General features: G+C 45.9%; 1 long non-coding RNA gene across 1 annotated transcript; it reads left to right on the top strand.

Annotated features, from left to right (window-relative positions):
* The first annotated feature begins 520 nt into the window (after positions 1-520).
* On the top strand, positions 521-10535 carry LOC127045475 (uncharacterized). Its single transcript, XR_007772749.1, has 2 exons — positions 521-660; positions 10223-10535. It is a non-coding gene; the product is annotated as an uncharacterized LOC127045475 (long non-coding RNA).
* Positions 10536-17313: the final 6778 nt, after the last annotated feature.

Here is a 17313-nt window from a genome sequence, read left to right as displayed (position 1 = left end):
CCTGTGAAATCTGGTCTACCCTATACAATACAGATTTCACAACTGTGATGCATTTTTCATGGCCGGGAATTTGGTAGGGCTCTGGAGATAACCATTCCACCAATTCAGCTGTGCTTAAATTTATATGTGATGTTTATTAAATTTCATGTTAGGCCTCTGCACTGAGTAAAGATTCTGAAATGGCTGACCAATCACTATTAGTGAAATATAGCAAATATACTTGGCTTTTGTTCTCTTGTTCAGTGGTTTTATTCTTATTTAGCTGACAGTAGGCAATTTGTCTATCAGCATTGGTAAGTCTTCAGAACCTCATCTGGATTGTGAAACGTTCCAAGAACCCATAATGAGAGAATTATCACTCCTTATGCTCCCTACCCTGTTAGCTAGATTCATCCAAACTGTAAAAAGAAGCTGTAAATTATCTCCCCATGCCAGTTGGACCCCTTGTTTTAAAGGAAGATTTACCTTGGAGAGTGGTCATGCTTCTGCATGGGAGAAGAGCTTTCAGTTTACTCAGTTATCCTTAGCATATATGATGACAAGGGATGCACTGAATATGGACATGACCATGCCCTCTTCCTACAGGGGCTGCACTGGTTTCCTATTGTGTTCCTGGTGGAAAGGAAGTCATGGTGAGCTGCTGCATCCTCCAGCAGGCAGGTAAGCAACCATCATACAGAGCAGGGATCAGCAATCTTTCAGAAGTGCTGTGCCGAGTCTTCATTTATTCACTTGGAGGCCATGGCTACACTGGTGCTTTACAGCGCTGCAACTTTCACGCTCAGGGGTGTGAAAAAAACACACCCCTGAGCACTGCAAGATACAGCGCTGTAAAGCCTCAGTGTAAACAGTGCCTCAGTGCTGGGAGCACGGCTCCCAGCGCTGCAAGCTACACCCGTAGAGGATGTGGAGTATGTGCAGCGCTGGGAGACCTTTCTCCCAGCGCTGGCGCTGCGACCACACTCGAAACTTCAAAGTGCTGCCGTAGCCATACCCTAATTTAAGGTTTTGTGTGCCAGTAATACATTTTAAAGTTTTTAGAAGGTCTCTTTTTATAAATCTATAATATAACTAAACTATTGTTGTATGTAAAGTAAATAAGGTTTTAAAAATGTTTAAGAAGCTTCATTTACAATTAAATTAAAATGCAGAGCCCCCTGACCGGAGGGCAGGACCCAGGTACTGTGAGTGCCACTGAAAATCAGCTTGTGTGCTGCCTTTGGCACACGTGCCATAGGTTGCCTACCCTGATATAGAGGTTAAAGAGCATCAGAGCCAAAGTGGAGCCAGGAAACCTCATATATGACATCAGTAAAGATCAACAAGAATTTTCCCAATTAGATTTGCACTATTCAAAGCCAAGTCCCACATTCTGTGTGGCATGTTATACTTAAATTACATAGCAGCCACCTTCCAGTTATGCAGCACTTTGGTCTTGAGTCAGCAAGGTACTTAAGCATGTGCCTAACTAAGCATATTAATAGTCCCAATGAAGTCAAATGGGACCTAAGCTAGGCACATCTGTAACTAGCCTACTGAACTGGATGTATTATGAGCACATGCCTCTCCCCAATCTACTTCACTTTCATTGTCCTCTCCCAGTTCAGTTAGTATAATTCAAGCGGACTCCAGTCAGTGAGCAATTCTGGGGATGAGGAACTAAGGAAGTCCCCAAGGGAAAAAAATAGTGTTACTGGGGAGCGTTACAGAGTGAGGGAGTGACCACCTATTAAGATCTGGGGGTGGACACAAGGAAAAAACACTAACTATTGCCTGAGAAGTTGCAGAATGGTGGTCGAGTATGCATTTGGCTGTGTGAAAGGCAGATAGCACTGTTCACGGAATAGGTTGGCAGTGGCAGAAAAAACATTCTGACCATTACAACTGCATGTTGTGTTCTACAGGATATTTGTGAGAGCAAGGGAGAAAGTGTTCTTGGTGGGTGGGAGGCAGAGGTATGGAGACTTGCTTGGAAGTTCAAGCAGCCAGCTAGGCTTCCCACAGAAAATGCTAACAGCCAGGGGAATGCTGATGGAGATGCCTATCATTTGTATTTTGAGTCTTTCGCCTGAGCATGTTAGTATGTGGAGAGGAGAGTTGGAAAAAATACATTATGAGCACTGGGGCGCTGTGTATGGGTGATGGAAGTGAAACATTCATAGGGTTTTACAAAAGTTCCTAGGGAATTATTTCAGCTTTATTTAAATAAATTTCTATTAAGTGCAATGACGACACATAATGGATGTGTTGTAAGCCGTTTTTATTATGAAAGAACGATAAACCCAAAATAAAGGTTTTATGAAACCAATAGAAAAATATGTATTTTGCAAATAAATTTAAACAATCTAGTAATTTACCAACTAATAAAGCCAACCTTTAATCAAAGCAACAGTGCAAACAGAACTGAAAGTGCAACAATAAGAACACTGTAAATAGGAAAAAAACTGGGGAGGGAGGGAGTTAAAGTTACAGATGTGTATATGATTTCCATCTGGCTCTTCTTCTCGGCAAGGGTTCTCCAGTGGAGTGTTGTGGCTCAAAGATTTCGGGGGCATTGCACGGCGCAAAAGAGCTTGGCTTTCAGGTGTAGAGTTCTTGGTGCCCAGAGGTTGGTTCTGAGAGAACAGCATCAGGAGCACTGCTGGGGGTAGTTTGGTGGAAAGGAGTTGCTGCTGGTCCTAGTACCAAGTATTGCTCATAGGCTGATAGACTCACCTTGGTCCATGACTGCAGGACCTGCTGGCCAAGCAAGAGCATGTTTTGGAGGATAGCATATTCTGGCTCAAAATGGCATCCACGAGTTACTGCTACAGCTCCCTGTCTTTTTCCATGCTGTCCTTGCCCAGTGCCACAATCTCCTGGGAAAACTGCTTACTGTTCATATTCCAGACTGGCCATGGTAGCATTTCTTATATAGCTACATGTGATTAGCTCCCTGAGACTCTTCCCTGTCTTGGGAGAATCTCTCAGATGGCAAATGATCTACATGTGAGGAGGAAGAGGCGGCTGCTTGGTACATTGGGATTTCTGTATATGCTGTTTGGGGATGAAGGAGTTGGAGTTATGTTCCCATTTTGTTTGTGTGCTAGAAGCACTTTATGATATGAGTTAAAGGAGATTTATGGCGGGGCATGGGGATGAACTGGATAGTAATCCCCTCTACATCCTCTTTGGGGTCTCAATGTTGTGCTGAGGTGAGTGACTAGGAAGTACAGAATGGTTTTATTCAAAAAAAGGCAAGAGGCAGACCAGCAAGATATAACTGTGAAGATTTTCAGCCAGAATAGGCCCCCTAAACGTGTGCAGGAGTGGGAAGGCCTTGCAAGCTATACCAAGGACGGGGCGCACAGCTATGCACTATCATGTGCAAAACAAATGGAGCAAATCCTCAGTATTCAATTCTGCTGTATCTCTCTTGCAAACATGGAGAAAGTGCAGAGAAAAACAGACAGAGTCCTGTAATGATTGTCAGCTTGAATGCATGTCACAGGGCATTTATATCTCAGCAGGGAGTAGTATTGTTTACACCTTTACCCAGGTATGCAGTATGAATTTCTCTCTCACTAACCAAACACTATGAACACTAACCAAACTTCTTCTCCCATAACCACTGTCTCAATAAACTGTTGACTTCTGTCCAAATGAATGCTTTTGTTATTTGAATCTGCTGGAGGAGATGGTGGTGGTGTGGTGTGAAGACTGCAGCTGCACCATGATGGCAGCCCTCATTTTGAGGCAGCAGAAAGGGGAAGGGGATGTTCCACCTCTCAGGACAGATGATGGGAAGGAAAACAGGCAGATGGGCAAAACTGCCCTCCATGCCATAGACCTGTGTAACCCTTCTGCCCCTCTGAGTTGGCAGCAACAAGGGCCGGGTTCAGTATCCAGGGGTTCCGTTTCAATAACCCAGTGCCAAACCAGCTCGAGCCCCCACCCAGTGACCTGGGAAAAACTGACACACACCCCTAGGTGCCTCAAAGAGGCAATGCTTCCCCTCTCGCAAGCACAGAGTCTCGGTGTAGCAGAAAAGGTTTAATTACATGAGATAAACAACAAACACTAAATTGGGAAAACACCTTAACTAGAGTTCCTAGACCAAACCGTGAGCAAAGACCCACCCCAGGAAATTGGGCTGTGTCCGTTTCCCTGGGCTCTTGAGTCCAGCAACCCCTAAATCACCCACAGTCCCAAAAGTCCCACAATCCAAAAGTCTCTGTCCTGGGTCAGTGCAGCCCCGAAGTTCGAGAGTCTATCTGCAGAGGTCCCTCCCCCCAGTCTGGGTAGAAAGGGGCACCTTACGTGGTCCGGGGCCAACTGCTCTGCCTCTTCGTGGGTTCTGCTTCCGCCTTCTCCACGAACTGCTCCGCTTTACCAGCCGCTCCACTCTGCTCCTCCAGCCGTCCTTACAAACTGTTCCGCCCCACCAGCTGCTCTGCTCCACCAGCTGTCCCGTGAGCTGCTCCCAGTTGTCCCTGCAAACTGCTCGGCTCCGCTCGCTCTGTGGGCCGCTCCACCTGTCCCACAGCTACTCCACTCTGCCAGCCGCTCTGCTCCACCAGCTGTCCCGTGATCCGCTCCAGCCGTCCCCACAAACTGCTCCACTCCACCAGCTGCTCTGTTCCACAGTTTAGCTTCGGGCTCCCCCACTAATTAGCACAGTACTCAGTGCTCTCAACTCAGTAATTTCAGCTCTTTAGTGATTTCAGCTCTTTAGTGATTTCAGCCCATAGTAGGGGAGCCCCAGTGCTAGTGCACCATTAGCCCAAAGTGAATTCAGCTCAGTAACCTGTATCTGGATTCTTAAGGGAATAAAAAAATCAACTCTGACATTCCACAGTGGAGAGAGGAGGGGGTGGAACTGGTGCTTCTGGCTCCACAAGGAGACTGCACCACCAGACACAGATACCTGTCCCCAGGCTCTCTCAATTCACTGGGTTTTGGAAACCATGTCCCTTGTCTAGCAAGTACCACCCAACTGAGGTTGAGTCATTTGTCACAAAGCAGTCCCACAGCTTGGCAGCCTGGGATGGGGTAGGCGTGCCTATGCAAATACACTCTCTGAAATTCTTTCCACCAGATGTCAGGGTAGAGCTTATCCTGACTCTGCTTACATCTGTAAACAATTGATAGCGGTGGCATTAGCATGTCACAGAGGCCAATTGCCAGGTGGAGCACCTGCCATTTTGAAAACATGCAGGAGGCAAGTGGAGCTGAACAGACAGCATGGGTTGAGGGAGGGATGTGGGGCTGGATACTCTGAAGGGCTCCTTGCTCACATCCACCTATAATGGCAGCAGTCCTGGCGCAGTGTTCCCTCTAATTTTTATGTCCATGTGGGGAATGAATTGTGTTATGTGCACCAATACATCACCTTCATTTTGGTGCACATAACAAAATTCATGTGGTGGGGGTGGGGCCGAGGGGTTCGGAGTGTGGGAGGGAACTCAGGGCTGGGGCAGAGGGTTGAGGTATGGGGGGAGGTGAGGGCTCTGACTGTGGGGGTGGGTCTGGGGATGAGAGGTTTGGGGTGCAGGAGGGGGCTCAGGCAGAGGGTTGAGAGCAGGGAGTGAGGGCTCCGTCTAGGGGTTGTCAAAGTTAGACTCAGGACTCACAGTTTGTCAGACCACTCTGTTTTATTAGCACAGCGCTCTGCTAATAACACCCAGATAATGTGAGCACCATGCAAGACACAAACTATTTTATTTATACAGATAAAAGGGTGAGCACTTAACAAGATAACAAAGGAAGCAGAATCTGATAAGTTTACCTGGGCTAGGCATGCATATCTTATTTCCTTACTATTACCGATCTTCTGCTAATGTTTCGCCATTAGCACCCTTGTTTATGCCTAATGTTTCTTTTCCTGGCACCTGTATTTCAACATTTCTTATTTCTGCTTAAAAGGTACATACAACATTTCTTTAATCCATTCTTATTTTTACAATATAATTCATTCTACTTTCACAGGGTGAAGACCTTGGGATGGGACCGAGGATGAGGGGTTTGGGGTGCAGGCTGTCCCAGAGCTGCGGCAGGGAGAGAGAACTCCCCCCATCCCTCTCTCGCCACAGCAGCTCGAGGCCAGGGGAGGGACTTCTCTCCCTAGCAGCTCCCACAGCCCTGGGAGGGACTCCTCTCCCCAGCAGCTCCGATGGGCATGGGCCAAGGGAGGGGCTCTTCTCTCCCAGCTGCGGCAAGTTTGGGACAGGTCCATGCAGAGGCTGGCCGGGAGGGGCGCCTCTCCTCACCCGCTGCAGCAGGTCCGTGCTGGGAGAGAAGCATCTCTCCCCGCCGCAGCCCTGAGCCCCTTTGCGGCTTAATAGGCAGCTGCGCAGCCGTGAAGCTTAGAGGGAACTTAGGTCCTGGGACATCAGAACTGAAGCCACAATGCCAGTATAGCACAATAATAAAAAAATAATGAATTATAGATACTAACATGCTGAGGTTCCTTCCAGGAAATCTACTTCTATGGTCCTGGCTGGGATTTGGCTCAGCTGATGCAGGGCAGGAATCAGAGACAGACGCAGCAGGGCTAGTCTAGGGCTGACTTTCCAGCTGGCTGTCGTCGGGGTCTTGAGTCCCAAAAAATATCCTGGCTGTCAGTAGACAGATCCTCTCTGGCATCCTCCTGCTCAGACCCTGATGGATTTTGCCAGTTGGCCCCGGTGAGGGTAATGTGAGGGCAGAAGGCTCAAAATTGTGCCTGGGGCGGGTTGTGCTATAATTGTGTAGAATACTGTCCAAGTCATCAAAAACTTGACAGGTCACATGTACCCCGCTGGACTGTCTCCTCTGTCCCTTGTATCAATGTATTTTCTCCTGAGCTGCTTGTTCTTTATCTAGCACTGGTCAACATCCAGATCATGACCACTCACAGACACCTGTTTTACAATGTCCCTAGAAAAGTATTTTTTCGGTCGCTGGTCACAAGAGCTTCCTGAAAAGACACTTCTCCCGGATGGCAATGAGATCCAGGGGCTCAGCAAAGCTCCAAGCAGCTGCACAAGGCATGCTGTGTGGTTTCCGGTATGTTATTGCATTTGTATCACAAGAATGCCTATAGACTGGGATTAGGAGCAAGTGGGCCACAGCTGACTCTGGGCCAGCTTTTAAACTTGGGAGAGTAGTGTTGTCCTGGGAACTTGACATCAGAGCAGGGAGGGCACACAGGAAAATAGACATCTGTAAGTCACCCTGCAAAGCAGTGTGAGATAACTGTTGGAAGCATGAAAGAAGTGATATGCAGCACTTACGTCCACACAAACAATAGACAAAACTAGTTCAATCTGAAGCAAACCAAGTCCACTTTGTAAGAGTATTCCAGATAAATGCAGAGTTAATGCACAACGATGGACTGGGTCATATGTATATAAGCATTTTCAAACCAGAAACTCAATATGATCTGGTTTAAAACCGCCATGTAGACAAACCTGTCTCAACAGCAACCAGAAACTATATATTACAGGAGCCACAGAGTGAAACACAGGGTCACTTTATCAGTGACCAGCAAAATTAACACCACAGTTTACTAGGCTCTCTTATTCATAATCCTACGAGTGACTGATTATGACCATCTAGTAGAAAATGTATTGCATCTCTGTTTTCATGGTTAATCAACATGGCTACTAGCTTCTGTGACAGATCAACCTTCATCTGTCAACAATTTATATTTGATATAGAGAAGAAATAATTCTTCAGAGAAAATTATTAGAAAATAGGAGCACTGTATCTTTGTTTAAGGGTGTGCAAGAGAACAAAACACCATATTCACCTCCCACCCTTCAGGCATCTCCATCTTTCTTGGCTGAAATCCTTCTGGATACTAATTAGGCTTCCATTGACTTGACTGACAGTGTTGCATGACAATTTGTTTTAATTAGTTTCAGCTGGAAAAAGTTCAAATGATCTTTATAGAAAAATGAAACCAAACACTATTTTGCCCAGGCCAAAAGGAACCAATTTTTTTCTTCCAAGATAAGTGCACCTGTGAACTCCATGTCATTATAATAATACAGTCTCACTTCAAAGTTCTATCTATAGGGGACATCTGCCTAAGACAAGGGGGCATTCTGCAGCTTAGCGGGGTGGCACTCAAGTGACTGATACGGTACCATAAAGTTGCAAGCAGGTAGTTCTCAAAATTTCTCATTTCTGAACTATATATCAGACCCTGCTTAGATTAACTTTACCAAGACATACATAGACATTTACATCGACATTCATACCATTGTATTGTTTTGATATGACTTTCTCTACTTCCAGTAAATCATGTTTTAATAAAATCCATGAAGTTAGCCTATATTATGTGGGAAATTCAGTCTGTCTTCAAAGAAGTAAACAAACACAACCACTCCATAATCAAAAAGCACATAGAGGACAATTGTTTTATGCTGATCACCAAAGGTACATCTTCCTCTTAAAGTATTGCTAGGCATATAAATTATAACCATCTTGCTTACAATATTTACAGACAATTAAATAAATGCCAAGTCCTGAATTGCACAAGTTACTTGGTGAGAACAGAAGGTAGTGTAGTGGTGAAAAATCACATGTAGGATTGAAGACACGTGTATATATAAAAACATGTTGTGCTTCACATTTATTACAATCTATATGCAAGCTTTACCAAACTAATTATCTTTTTCAATTTTGAGATAACTACTGATTTTTGAAAACTCATTAAACTTTCAAAATGCATTTATTTTCTCTTGTATTTATTTACAAGCTTTTTTTTGCATTCAACATTGTAATATCTGAATACCTCACAACACTCCTGAGAAGCAAGGAATAATTCCTATCTTTTGGACAGAGAAAATGATGAACAAAGGTTAAGTGACTTGTCCAAATCCACAAAGGAAGCCCTATGACAGTACTAGGAATGGAACTAAAGGCTCAGCTTAATCTTGTGCCCTAACCACAAGACCATTCCTTGCCTTCTCCCCCAGAGTGACTGACCTAGACCACATCTCAAAAAGTTTAAAGGTATGCTGGATAGGATCCTTTAATGTAGTACAGGGGCACGACTGATGATGTTTGGGTAACCTTAACTGCCTATTTCTATACTTCCTAAAGGTTAGTTTTTCCTTTTTAAAGAGAAAGCTAAAAGTTGCTTGTCCAGTTTAATATTTCGTAGTGATGGTATATGATAAAACAGTGTTAATACAGATTCCCTCCCCTCTATTTATTTTTACTTTAGAGCAAAAATAGTTCAGCTGTTTCTGTGAACTAGAGGAAAATAAATCATTTCAATTAAAATTCTTACAACTATTTAATTGAGACGCTGTAGCATATCTATGTGTTGGAGCAATGATCTGAAATATGGAGGAGGATCACCCTGGGTCCAGAGAGGTTCCTTTATACTGCCCCCGTGAAAATCAACTTCTGAGTTGTAAACCTATAAAAATCTATTTGCATATTCTCAGTAGAGGTTTGTTAAGGGCTGGCAGCCAAATGTAGTGAACATTCCATTTCTACCGAGCATTGCTCAGCTCTGGGGTGAAGCAGACTTTTTCAGCAATTTTTTCTGACTGCCAAGTCATTATTGTGCTGGGTGATGAACCTGAGAACAAGGAAGGTAAGTCTTACATTACAAGCACTGAAGCGGCACAGTACAGCAACACCACTGAAGCACATACATGTTAGAGTGACAGGTTTTTCCCATCACTGTAGCAAATTCACCCCCTTGAGAGGTGGTACCTAGGTTGGCATAAACATTCACCATGGACCTAGTGGTGCCTACAGTGTTGCTTAGGTTGGCTTCTGTGACGTTATTGACATGAACTGTGACTGTATAAATCATTGTTGCAACCAAGGTCCTATAGTTGCACCAAATCTTGTACAAAGGAGGACAAGTAAGGTGTCTATGAAAAGGTTGTAATTTGCTCGTTACGATTATGCTGTCTGTATGTGTGTAGCATTTTTGCATGTGAAGTTATAAATATGGGCTATGTACTTGTATCTCAATGTGTTTGATGCTAAGTAGCATTAGTGAAGCATTTGATTAGCTTCTTGAGAAAAAATTATTCAGATTAAGTGCCCAATCAACACTTAACTGACAATGGACCTTGGGAGACACCAATCCACATCTGAGGAGCCTTCCTGGAGATGTTCAGGGTAACATGTGAGCAATGGCTGTTCTACCTGCAAAGAGCTGAGTCATGCAGGAACATGTGACTTGCCCATGTGACTCCAAACTCCATCTTGCTGCTTTGATTTTCCACAGTAAGAACAAAGGAGTCCTTCCACATGGCAGAGGATATAAAAGGCTCCTGAAACCCCTCCATTTGGTCTCCAATCCTGCTTCTAACCTCTGGAGGAACGCTGCTTGAAATTGAAGCTCTGAACAAAGGACTGAACGACACATCCAAGCTGGGATGTTTGTACTCCAGAGACTTGATTGGTTTAAATCAGCAGTAATCCCATCAAGCCTAAAACAAGCCTAAATTAAGAACTTTGCAATTGTTGTATGTATTTGATTCCATTTAACCAATTTTAACTCTCATCTATATTTCTTTTCCTGAATAAACCTTTAGATTTTAGATTCTAAAGGATTGGCAACAGCATGATTTGTGGGTAAGATCTGACTTGTATATTGACCTGGGTCTGGGGCTTGGTCCTTTGGGATCGGGAGAACCTTTTTTCTTTTACTGGGGTATTGGTTTTCATAACCATTCATCTCCATAAGGAGTGGTGCTGGTGGGGATACTGGGAAACTAGAGAGTCTGAGGGAATTGCTTGTATGATTTCTGGTTAGGTAAAACTGAAGTCCTCTCTGTTTGGCTGGTTTGGTGTGCCTTAGTAGTGAAGGACCCCAGCCTTCGACTGTGACTGCCCTGCTCTAAGTAATTTGTCCTGAATTGATATTCTCAGTAGTGTCCCGCCAAAGGCCGCTTTGTTACAGCTTCACTTTTTCACATCTCTAAAGAATGTGGCTAGGTCAACTTCAGTTTTAGGTTTAGATCAGGCCAGAGTGGTCTCCTGTGTTCCCAGTACTCCCCTGCTGATTCCAAGGCAGTATGGAGGAGGAGGAGAAAGCAAGTTGACTCAGATACAGAGGGGTGAGAAGCAGGAACTGGTTAGGGGGAATGGAACAGGATGGTGTAGAAGCAGGGGAATAGAGAAAAGGAGACACTGGAGAATAGGGAAGAAGGGGGAGGCTAGTGGGCACAGAAGCAGGAGGGCCTGTAGCACACAGTTGAACATACTCATCTTCAAAACTTGGAATGAAACTGAAGATTCTTGAGTTACATTATTTCTCTGTTATCAGTAAAGATCTCTGAAAACCACTGGCAAAAACTGGCAGTCAGAAGTATGGTTGCTCATGCAACATTAATTTGTATTCCTTGTATAAGGGTATTAGGATAGCCCTCAATTACTTGACCATATTTTTTTCCCACAGGACCCTTGCCCCATACACAGGATGGGTCGTACTTAGAGTAATCAGGGTTGTCTAGTAAAGAAGGCTGTTGTCTGTAAGACCCTTGCCTGGTTTGTTGTGGAAGTTGGAAGGTATGTAGTGAATGAGGAAGAGAATTGCAGGAAGAGAGAAGATGGTTTTGTGATTAAGGCAGTGAATGCTACCAATGAGAATTCGATTCTATCCCTGCCTTTCAGTCCCCAGGTGATGCTGGGTAAGCCACACAAACTGAATTTTCACAGCTGGCAACAGTATTCCTCATTTTCTGGGTATCCTATTTGAGAAAACTTGTGCCAGGTTTGCACAAGTGGTGAACACCTTGTCATAAACAGATAGCTAAGGGTTAATGTCTCTTTCACCTGAAGCACCTGACCAGAGGACCAATCAGGAAACCGGATTTTTTCAACTTTGGGTGGAGGGAATTGAGTGTCTAAGGTCTTTGTTTTCTGGCTGCCTGCTTTCTCTGAGCTTTGGAGAAGTAGCTCTACTTTCTAGTCTTCTGTTTCCAAGTGTAAGGACAAAGAGATTAGATAGTAAGTTATATGGTTTCTTTTCTTTGGTATTTGCATAAATATAAGTGCTGGAGTGCTTTGATTTGTATTCTTTTGGAATAAGGCTGTTTATTCAATATTCTTTTAAGCAATTGACCCTGTGTTGTATCATCTAATACAGAGAGAACATTTGTACTTATTTTTCTTTCTTTTTATATAAAGCTTTCTTTTAAGACCTGTTGGAGTTTTTCTTTACTTCAGGGAAATTGAGTCTGTACTCACCAGGGAATTGGTGGGAGGAAGGAATCGGGGAGATCTGTGTGTTGGATTGCTAGCCTGACGTTGCATTCCCTCTGGGGGAATAGGAAAGTACTTTTTGTTTCCAGGATTGGGAACAGAGAGGGGGAGTCTCTCTGTGTAGTTTCACAGAGCTTGTGTCTGTGTATCTCTCCAGGAGCACCTGGAGGGGGGAAGGGAAAAAGGATTATTTCCCTTTGTTGTGAGACTCAAGGGATTTGGGTCTTGGGGTCCCCAGGGAAGGTTTTTCAGAGGGACCAGAGTGCCCCAAAACACTCTAATTTTTTGGGTGGTGGCAGCAGGTACCAGGTCCAAGCTGGTAACTAAGCTTGGAGGTTTTCATGCTAACCCCCATATTTTGGACGCTAAGGTCCAAATCTGGGACTAAGGTTATTACATGAGTGGCAGCTGGTGGGAGATAGACAGAACCCAGAAGCCAGTAGAAATATTATATTTTTCTTTTCTCTGCTAAGGGCTTTTTAGCAGAGAGAAGCAGTTGGTTTTAAAAGGGAACCAGAGAGAATTTTTTTTTCTGCTCTCTCTCGCAGTTTGTGGCTTGCATGTTAAGGGTCTTTTGTCATGCAATAGCCCTCCCATTAGGAGGCAAGTACCGGCACTTATATGCATGCGAATAAAGTGGTTTTTCTGGTTTCCCTTCATTGAACATTAGCTAGAGAGAGAAAGGGAAAAAAGCACTGTTGCTAGGCAGACTTCAGGAGGCAACAGAGAACCTGCAGTTCAGAAGATAAACACCGGAGGGCACCCCAACACAAGAAAACAGGAACCATGACTTCTAAGGCAAAAATTGACGCCGAAGCACAAATCAAAGAAGCTGAACACAGGCGACAGATGGAGATGAAAGAAAAGGAAGAAAGCATCAAACTGGCAGCCTTCCAAAGAGAACAGGCGGCCCAAGAGGCAGCACACAAAAGAAAACTAGAAGAAGAAGAGGTGGCCCACCGCCGAGAAATGGAAAAGCACCGCCGAGAAATGGAAAAGCACCAAAAAGAAATGGAAAAAACAACAAAAAGAAATGGAAAAACAACAAAAAGAGAATGAAGAGAAGGAAAAACAGAGAAAACATGAACTGGAATTGGCAAAAGCTGGGCTGCACGTGCCAGCCAACCCTAACAACCCGGCGCCAAATATTGCTCCACAGCACAGGAAATTTCCCACCTACAAGGCAGGTGATGACACCGAGGCCTTCTTGGAAAATTTTGAAAGAGCCTGTCTTGGGTACAGCATTCCCGAAGACCAGTACATGGTAGAATTGAGGTCACAGCTCAGTGGACCTTTAGCAGAGGTGGCAGCTGAAATGCCTAAGCACCAAATGAATGACTATAAACTTTTTCTAACCAAGGCCAGATACAGGATGGGGATAACCCCAGATCATGCCCGTCGGCGCTTCAGAACCCAAAAGTGGAAACCAGAGGTGTCATTTCCCAAACACGCCTACTACATTGCAAAAAACTATGAGGCCTGGCTAACAGGAAACAACATTCAAACCTTGGAAGAACTGAACCTCCTCATACAAATGGAGCAGTTCTTGGATGGTGTTCCTGAAGACATCACGCGGTACATACAAGATGGAAACCCCAAGAATATCGCTGAGGCGGGGGAGATTGGAGCCAAATGGATGGAACTGGCAGAAAGCAAGAAAGCTACTGTCAAGGGAACGATTACCCCAGGGGGCACACAGACCATAAACCCTACAACCGAGGACAGCCAAAGACCCCACATACCACCCAAGTAAAGCCACAGATACCCTACCCTTCAACCTCACCAGTCTCCAGTAACTCACCTCGGCCCAGTAACCCATCAGATGGAAGATGCTTTAAGTGTAATGAACTGGGACATATCAAGGCCAACTGTCCCAAGAACACCATGCGAGTGCAATTCATTACACCACCATCACACCCAAGATCCCCAGGCCCGGATGCCTCTCAAATACCCTTGGAGCGAAGGGAAAATTTGAGAGTGGGCGGAAAGAAGGTTACTGCGTGGAGAGACACGGGGGCACAAGTGTCAGCTATCCACCAATCCTTCGTTGACCCCAAATTCATCAACCCAAAGGCCAAAGTTACAATTTACCCCTTCATGTCACAAGCTGTAGACTTGCCTACAGCTCAACTGCCTGTCCAGTACAAAGGCTGGTCAGGAATGTGGACTTTGCAGTCTATGACAATTATCCTATCCCCATGCTACTGGGGGAAGACTTGGCCAACCAGGTGAGGCGAACCAAGAGAGTGGAAATTGTTACACGTAGCCAAACCAGGCAAGCTTCCAGACCCATTCCTGTTCCTGAACCGTCCACAGAGGCCCCGTCTGTGTTACCAGAGACCCAGACAGAGGTAGAGGACCCGGATTCCATGCCTACCACTGAAACAGCCACAGCATCTCCAGTCCCAGGCCCGGAACTGGAACAGCAACCAGCACCAGCAAGTGCAACCCCATCTTCAAACTCAACGCCAGAGGGCGCCAGCGAGCCAAAACTGGCAGAAGCAAAAGACAACCATACCCAAAAGGCTCAGCCAGAGCCTAAAATACCCTCAGGTGCACCAGCGGAGAGCGGTTCACCAGCAACGGAAACAACCCCATCACCTACATCGCTTCCAGAGGGACCAAGCCCAAGTCCACAGTCTGAGGAAGAACTGGTGACCCCAGCCTCAAGGGAACAGTTCCAGGCTGAGCAGGAAGCGGATGACAGCCTTCAGAAAGCTTGGGCGGCGGCACGGAGCACCCCACCGCCTCTCAGCTCTTCTAATCAATCCCGGTTTGTTATAGACCAAGGACTTTTGTACAAGGAAATTCTTTCTGGTGGACACCGGGAAGAATGGCAGCCGCAAAAAACAGTTGGTGGTTCCAACTAAGTACCGGGGGAAGCTCTTAAGCTTAGCCCATGATCATCCCAGTAGCCATGCTGGGGTGAACAGAACCAAGGACCGGTTGGGGAAGTCCTTCCACTGGGAGGGGATGGGCAAGGATGTTGCCAAGTATGTCCGGTCTTGTGAGGTATGCCAAAGAGTGGGAAAGCCTCAAGACCAGGTCAAGGCCCCTCTCCAGCCACTCCCCATAATTGAGGTCCCATTTCAGCGAGTAGCTGTGGATATTCTGGGCCCTTTCCCAAAAAAGACGCCCAGAGGAAAGCAGTACGTACTAACTTTAGTGGACTTTGCTACCCGATGGCCAGAAGCAGTCGCTCTAGGCAACACCAGGGCTAACACTGTGTGCCTGGCCCTAACAGACATCTTTGCCAGGGTAGGTTGGCCCTCTGACATCCTTACAGATTCAGGGTCTAATTTCCTGGCAGGAACCATGGAAAAACTGTGGGAAACTCATGGGGTGAATCACTTGGTTGCCACCCCGTACCACCATCAAACCAATGGCCTGGTGGAAAGGTTCAATGGAACTTTGGGGGCCATGATACGAAAATTCATCAACGAATTCTCCAATAATTGGGACCTAGTGTTGCAGCAGTTGCTGTTTGCCTACAGGGCTGTACCACATCCCAGTTTAGGGTTTTCACCATTTGAACTTGTGTATGGTCACGAGGTTAAGGGGCCATTACAGTTGGTGAAGCAGCAATGGGAGGGGTTTACGCCTTCTCCAGGAACTAACATTCTGGACTTTGTAAGCAACCTACAAAGCACCCTCCGACACTCTTTAGCCCTTGCTAGAGAGAACCTAAAGGATGCTCAAGAAGAGCAAAAGGCCTGGTATGACAGACATGCCAAAGAACGTTCCTTCAAGGTAGAAGACCAGGTTATGGTCTTGAAGGCGCAACAGGCCCATAAGATGGAAGCATCATGGGAAGGGCCATTCACGGTCCAAGAGCGCCTGGGAGCTGTAAACTACCTCATAGCATTTCCCAATTCCTCCCTAAAGCCTAAAGTGTACCATGTTAATTCTCTCAAGCCTTTTTATTCCAGAGACTTACAGGTTTGTCAGTTTACAGTCCAGGGAGATGATGCTGAGTGGCCTGACGGTGTCTACTACGACGGGAAAAAAGACGGTGGCGTGGAAGAGGTGAACCTCTCAACCACCCTGGAACGTCTGCAGCGGCAACAAATCAAGGAGCTGTGCACTAGCTTCGCCCCATTGTTCTCAGCCACCCCAGGACGGACTGAACGGGCATACCACTCCATTGATACAGGTAATGCTCACCCAATCAGAACCCCACCCTACCGAGTGTCTCCTCATGCCCAAGCCGCTATAGAACGGGAGATCCAGAACATGCTACAGATGAGTATAATCCGCCCATCTACCAGTGCATGGGCATCTCCAGTGGTTCTGGTACCCAAACCAGATGGGGAAATACGCTTTTGCGTGGACTACCGTAAGCTAAATGCTGTAACTCGTCCGGACAACTATCCAATGCCACGTACCAATGAGCTATTGAAAAAGTTGGGACGTGCCCAGTTCATCTCTACAATAGACTTAACCAAGGGGTACTGGCAAGTACCGCTAGATGAACCTGCCAAGGACAGGTCAGCATTCGTCACCCATGCGGGGGTGTATGAATTCAATGTCCTTCCTTTCGGCCTTCGAAATGCACCCGCCACCTTCCAGAGGCTGGTAGATGGTCTACTAGCTGGACTGGGAGAATTTGCAGTTGCCTACCTCGATGATGTGGCCATTTTTTCAGACTCCTGGCCCGAACACCTACTACACCTGGAAAAGGTCTTTGAGCGCATCAGGCAGGCCGGACTAACTGTTAAGGCCAAAAAGTGTCAAATAGGCCAAAACAGAGTGACTTACCTGGGGCACCAGGTGGGTCGAGGAACCATAAACCCCCTACAGGCCAAGGTAAATGCTATCCAAAAGTGGCCTGTCCCACGGTCCAAGAAGCAGGTCCAATCCTTCTTAGGCTTGGCCGGATACTACAGGCGATTTGTACCACACTACAGCCAAATCGCTGCCCCACTGACCGACCTGACCAAAAAGACCCAGCCAAATGCAGTTAAGTGGACTGATGAGTGTCAAAAGGCCTTTACCCAACTTAAGGCAACGCTCATGTCTGACCCTGTGCTCAGGGCCCCGGACTTTGACAAGCCATTCCTAGTAACCACGGATGCATCTGAGCGTGGTATAGGAGCAGTGCTCATGCAG

The sequence above is a fragment of the Gopherus flavomarginatus genome, chromosome 2, assembly GCF_025201925.1.
Source record: "Gopherus flavomarginatus isolate rGopFla2 chromosome 2, rGopFla2.mat.asm, whole genome shotgun sequence".
In the NCBI taxonomy this organism is placed as follows: Eukaryota; Metazoa; Chordata; order Testudines; family Testudinidae; genus Gopherus; species Gopherus flavomarginatus.
This window is presented reverse-complemented; position numbering and strand designations above follow the sequence as displayed.